The sequence below is a fragment of the Alligator sinensis genome, unplaced genomic scaffold, assembly GCF_000455745.1.
Source record: "Alligator sinensis unplaced genomic scaffold, ASM45574v1 scaffold1018_1, whole genome shotgun sequence".
NCBI lineage: Eukaryota > Metazoa > Chordata > Crocodylia > Alligatoridae > Alligator > Alligator sinensis.
This window is the reverse complement of record NW_005842038.1, coordinates 2,054,813-2,061,870: the sequence shown is the minus strand read 5'-3', so window position 1 is coordinate 2,061,870 and position 7,058 is coordinate 2,054,813.

Below are 7,058 nucleotides of genomic sequence, written 5' to 3'. Positions count from 1 at the left end.
ATTTTGGTGGCTCGTTCACCCAGAGCATCCGGAGCTCTGCACCGTGGAGCCTAGCAACCTCCACGAGACCGTCTGTGTTGTTTGTCTGTAACTGCAACTCAATCAAGTTTTCCTGCCTACACCACTGCCATCTCGGTGTAAGTAAACAATCTTTAAAACTAACGATACGCATTTGTGCCTAATTCCAGCTCGACGTCCTTCCCTCCCCGACCCAGCGTGCCCGGGCTGCTGGCCACAGCCCGCGTGCAGCGCGGAAAAGGGCTCGGGTCGCTCCCGGCCCGCACACATGGTATAAGCTCTTTTCTACTGAAGGAGCCATTACAAAGTGTCTTGCGAATCTGTAAATACAGGTTTGAAATGCATGGTTCACTTGGTAGCCTATATAATGATGCTTGCTATATACATGCCTGTTTTTCAAATGACAAATGCAATAGAGCACTAAAACTGAGCAAAATTTAATCACAGGGTTCTTATGAAATGACAATATCGCCATCCTTACACAATAATTACCTTTCTTAAAGCATGATAGTTTCCGTTAGGAACATATTGAGGGCCATTATCTGATGAGTCTGTTCTCCCTCTTGACAGTTTGTGCATTGAGTAGAATCTGTTCTTTAAACTAATATTGCAGAAGCTTTTATCACTAACCTCATTCTGTCTTCCAAAAAGGTATTTCTGTGGAAAAACTCTATAATCTTAAATACCACAAAAAAAAAAGTAAGCAGCATAAAAGTCATTGGAGGAAGTCCGTTTCCACACTGTCATAATTAAAGATTTTGCAAGCTGCTTAAACAAAAATTTTAATAAATTTTAGATGACAGGTACTTTTTGGACAAGAAAGGAAAATTCCCAAGTTTAGTAATTAAACTTCTCAAAGGACTGGAAGGCAGTGCATGAAACTAGAACTGCAGCAGGCACTGCATTTAGCTCACGAAAATCAAAGGGAAGAATCCTGTTGAATCCAGAGCACTTTGGATTCAGCCCCGTGTACATGTGGTACCTTCTTCTCCGGTATGCTGTTTGCAGTGGATGACATTTCTAGTGTGCAGAGGGTATATCTTAACCTCTGTGATCAAATAGATTACTTGCCACCCGTAGACACCTTTAAAATGGATCTAAACTGGTGACTTACATGTTGCCCAGAGTTCTGTATGGCGTGAAGCCCATTAACCATTAATTCAGAGAGACAGTTTCTCAGCTTTCCTTTTTAGCATGACAGCAAGGTGGATATGAAAGAGTGAGCTCAGCTGGATTCTTGCTCATGTGTACAGACTTGTTAATGAAGCTCTGACTGGAAGGCTGAACTCTGCTGAGAGTTACACCAGGCTCTCTTATCTAAAATAAGGTGGGGCATTTAAAAGGAGGCAACATTTGTCCTCAGGATTCTTGTTTACATAGTCATTGCAGCAATTGATACCCGAGACAGAATCGACCCAACTTGAATTTCAGATCCAAGGCTGAATTTAAAGGGGTGACAAGTAGAAAAAAAAAAACATTTTTTTTAAAAGAAATTTTTCATGTTCCAAGCCAAATCAAGTCCAAATCCGTGAGTCAGTCCAGAACCATAAATGGCTCTACAACCGGCAAACATCCTCCACCTACACCAGGGGCTTCAGATATTTCCAGTCTTTTGGCAAAACACCTTAAGAGCATATTTGCTCTGGAGTCCCTGTGAGGGAATAGCCACAGAATCCCTTAAGGCCAGTTTGACTAACTCACCTTTTAGATAAACTACACAGCAATCCATCTTCCCATCTGGGAGACAAGTTCAACCAGCTTGGGATGCAAGTGACATTCAGCCAGGAAAGGCAGCACCAAGGGAACAATATGCTCACAGCCAGCTGAGTTTGCAGGAGGGACATGTAGGATGGTGCACAAGGAAAAGGTTGTTTCTTTGCTTATTGTAGTGATCTTCCCCACAGTCTCTGACATGGTCGTTACCTTAGGAAAATGCCTGTCAGGAGGTGCTCGGTCCTCCAAGGGCCTGGCACCCAGCAGCAGGCAGTCAGCAGACACAGTGGGCCTGCCTGGGAGGTTGCGGTGGAAGCTGTAAGCAATAACTCACTAACTAGGGTGGATCCACCGGGAAGCTGAAGAATTCCAGGAGGGAGGGCAGGCTATGGTCTTGGGGAGAAATCCAGTGTTAGCATTGCCCCCCTCCTGGTGTCTGAAGACAGAACATTTTCTTTGGTTCTTTATCTGCTTGTTCCATTTATTGTGGATATAAGACTACTCTGTGAAGACTAAACTGATGTGAGAATCTGATTCCAGAGCTGACTCGCCTAGCTAAGGCATCAGGGTAAGTGGCTTGCTTACCATGCCATTTTTCAGGGGGAGGGATATTTTATTAAATCACTTTTGTTGTGTCTTGCATTTAGGCCTGAAATGTTAGATTCACTTCAATTTCTGCAACTAGACAGTGAGAGACACTCTCTACCAGCCTTGACAAGAGAGATTTCTACAACAGCCTCTACTAGCAGGAATCAGACTGCGTACACATATTCAAAATGTGCCCATTGAAGTAAATAGAGGGAAAAGTCCTACATGGCCAGATCCAACTATCTAGGCACTCTAGGGGGAATTCTGCACATGTAGTTCTTCTTGTGGGTTCTTGTTGGTTTTGTTTTAAATTGACATTTTAAATGAAGAACAACATCTGACATTAAAATGAACCATGGAAAATGACAAGCTCTGCAAGCCTTGGGAACCAAGACTTCAGCTGATTCATGGCTGGGACCAATTACAAATATTTCCCTTGAATAAATATTGATACATCTGATATTGGCAGCTATCAAACAGTCATCCATAGCTCCTTTAATCCATGTCTCAAGCTTAGGTCCTTGGCATCTTCATGTCCATCTACCATGGCCTCTTGTAACAACATTGCTGTGGAGGATGTGCTTCTTGGGTTGAAGTTAACTGGGGAAAGAGGGCAAAGCTTCAAAAATGCCTTGTCTTTTTTTTTTTTTCTTAAAAAATGCCTGCATGCATACCCCAGGGCTCACAATGCCTGCAGGCTTTTAAGGGCCTGGCACTGGGGCTGCCATGGAGAGGGTCCCAGCCCCAGGGTCCTGGGGCTACTTTGAGACTGGCGGGGCTGACTGGGAGCAAATTTACTCCTGGTTGGCATCTACATATGGACTACTGCATAGTAACTACTTGTGAGTAAATTTGTTACATTTTCAGGTAACAAATTTACTTGTGAGGTAGAGTAGTTTACTGTGCAATAAGCATGTGCACATGTAAATGCACACACTTACTGTGCATTAAACTGCTCTACTGTGCAGTAAAGTGTCTCATGTAGATGCACACCCTGACTTTCTAGAACCTGTGGAAGAAGTGGTAATATAATATAATCTGAGTAAGAAGAGCAACAAAAATTGCAACGCTGAAGGAAGGCCCTTTGAAATGTGCATGAAACTGAGTCTGGAGAAGTTTCTAGTTTTGAGTGGAGTAAAATGGGGGTTAGGAGGAATGAGAAGAAGGAAATAAGAGACTAGAGGTGTATCAGAAGAAAGGTTTGAGTTTTTCTTCTCTCCCTTTTTCTAGGAACTGGCAGTATTTCTGGGAATTTCAGTTCCCTCCTCCTCCTCTTTCAATCTTCCAGACAAACAGATAGAGTAATTTCATTCTTAAAATGTAATAGATCTATCTATATTTCTTCTCTGTAGCCCATTGCTCATGCTGCTGTGTAAGCTTTTTCATTTGCTTAATGCTTATGAAATATAGACCGTGTCAGCAACTATATTGAAATACACATTTTACCACTTTGCAGGACAGAATTTCTGTGCAGAAGTAGAGGAGACAACACTTTTTTCCCATGTATTAAGTTGTAGATGCTGAATATTAATACTCCACCACAGAATGCAATCATCAGTTTGTTGACAGCCATCTGTTTGGACCTAACCTTGCCTTCTCTTAAGCCTGAGAGAAAGTCGATCTGTTGACAGAAACCATTCTTGGCAGATAAAATGAAAAACAGTAAGGTTTGTAGCTGCTTAGGCTTTAAATGCCCATTCATGCCTATAATTTACTTTTTCTAGTTAAAATGCTTGGAAATCAAACATGTTTTATATCTCATTTTAGATGTATATAACATCATATGTAAACAGTTTTACATCTTAGTTTACCCATAAGTATATAATAAAAGGTGTTTGCTATTTATTCACTAAGAGATCAAACCAAAACTCATTTAAGGGAATTAAAAACAAATACATAAATACAGAGTGGAACATACTTGCATAGGCATTAACAATGGGTAGGATCTGGGGTTTTAGTGGCTCAGATTCAACTTTAGGCAACAATATGCTGCAGGTTTAAAAAAAAAAGCCAACAATGTGGAGCTGCATTAAAAGGGCTATAGCATGTAATACAGGGGAGGTGACAGCACCACTCTACTTAGTACTGTCTATTTTTGGGATCCCCATTTTAGGAAGGATGTAGATAAAATTGAAGAGGATCCAGAAGCGAGCAGTAAAGATGATAAAGGGTTGGAATGCCAGCCATACAAGGAAAGGTTGTGAGAACCAGGTATGCTTAATTTGCAGAAAAGGAGACTGAAGAGAGTCATGATAACTATTTTGTATAATTGAAAGGCTACAAAGAAAAAAGAGAACAAATGTTCACAGGATCATAGGAAAGTAGGGATGAAAAGGACCTTACAAGGTCATCTAGTCCAGTCCCCTGCTCAAGGCAGGGTCGTCCCTGACTAAATCATCCCAGCCAAGTGTCTGTCTAACCTGCTCCAGGGTGCGTCTACACATTCATTAATGCACCTCAGTTACTGCACATTTTAGTTTAGTACTAGTTCTAATGAAGTATTAACTAAATGCACAGTAACTAGAATTACTGCGTAGTAGCACTGGTGCACAGTTATTTTGTGATGCTTACTGCACATTAGCCTAATAACACTGCACAGTTGGCTATTAGCATGGTTTTTAACTGCCATGCTACTGTGCCGCGTTATTAGGCTAATGTGCATGAAGTGCCTCATGTAGATGCACCCCCTGAAAACTTTCATGGATTGAGATTTCACAGTTGCTTTATGTAATTTGACCATCCTTACAATGTTTGCTCTTGTTGCAGAAAGAGGGATACCAAGTAATGGGCTTAAATTGCAGCAAAGCAGGTTTGATTTTAAAATCTCTGAAGAAAATTGCTAACCCTAAGAACAGGAAAATGGGAACAGGCTAAGATAATGGGGAATTTCCTTCACTGAAGTTTTCAAGAAGAGGCTGGACGGCATCTTGCATACAAGTGTTTAGAATAGTTAACCACTGAGGTTCCTTCCAATTCTAAGTCAATGAGAGTCTTTCAGATGACTGCAGTGGGCTTTGGATTAGGGCCTCTAATTCAAATATGGTGTGCATCTACATCTACACCAGATAATTTTATTATGCTGGTGTAGGAAAATGTGTCAGTGTCAAGAGAAATGACTTCTATTCAGCCTCATTAGAATAGGCATCTAAATCTTATCTTGAAATAATACATAAGGGTTATGACATCATGGATATTTAATGTAATATCTCAGAAGTGGAAAGACATCACAATTTCTGACAGAGTTCAAAGAAACTGGGTTTTCGTTCATGTTGGCTGAAAGTATATCCCACTTTTACAGGGGACAGGACATCCAAATTTTGAGCCATGAATGATTCAATTCCAGTTTCTATTTTATATGCATCACTGAGGTTTTAGATAACAGCTCTTTGATTTTGGTCCATCTCTCTCTCTCGTGTTTCATCTAAAGGAGACCACTGAAGCCATAAGAACTGTATCAGAATGAACTAAAAAGAAAATCCCAAAGTATTACTTTCTGCAGATCTGGCGGCATGTGCAAGTTTAAATCATCACTGGGTTTTAAAAGAGTGTGAGGCTGCTCAAGAGGATTATTGTAAATTAAGGCGAATTGAAGAAATGGGTTTTCTTTCAAAAGACTCATGAAAGGAATGTTGCTGTTATGTGGCTAAGTACACAGAATTCAGGAAATACTGAAGTTAAGATTTGTCTTTACAATCTATACCTGTTTCCATTTGCATACAGAACATGATACAGTCTTAACTGTACCATTTACTGCGGTCATTGAAGTGGTCATTTACTATTTTATTTATAACGCATGATAGTCTTACACAGTAACAAATGCTGATAAAATTTTCGTTGATTTGTATCTGCTTATAGCTATTGGTTAGTGAAACAAGAGTATAAATAAAGTATTTTAAACTCGTCTCTTGGCTCTACCATTATCTGTTGTATTCTGAGGAACTCGGGAAGAATTGTTTATAGATATATACAAATCATGTGATAAGTTATTGGCATGTCCTTAAGGCAGCCAGGTTTGATTATCTAGCCTCTTTTCATTATGGCCAAGCAGAACAACATAAATCTCCCTGTAGCAATCTGACCTCTACTCAGTCTTGTGTCATTCTGTTTAAGCATTTTGATTATATCAGGGATAGATGGCTGCTGTGCCTCTCAGTGGTCTCATTCATATTCCCCTGGATTTAATTACTCCTGTCAGTTGTTCATGCTTCAGTAGTTTCAATTTAGATGAGTTTTTTCTACAATTGGGAATGTTCAGTGTTACCAGGAGATTACACCCAACCACTTGCTTCTTGGACTTGGGGCCTTCTTCATTCTTGAAGGACTGGTTTAGATGTAATCCATTCATTTGCAATACTGTCCTTATTTCTTCCTCTTAGTTGTGTATCAGGTTTTTCTGCTACAGAGAAGTCATAAAATGGCCTTGGGAAACAATGAGGATATTTCTAGAGATCATTAAAACATAAAGCAAATAAATAAAAATAATAAAATAGGACTGGAAAACAGATGTTTTACATTCAATTCCAATGACTCCTCTTGCAAATGGAACAGGCTGTAGAGAAAAAGACCAGGAATGACCCTCTTTTACATACAGAGCCGCAATTCCCTTGAACCTTACTATACCTTCTCATGCAGGAGATCAGAAAAGGCTATTTCTGCCTACTGCTGTTTTCATAGGTGTACCCTCATTAGTTAGTTAATTTCAGCACAGGAAACTAAGCATTTCTAATTAATTAATTAAG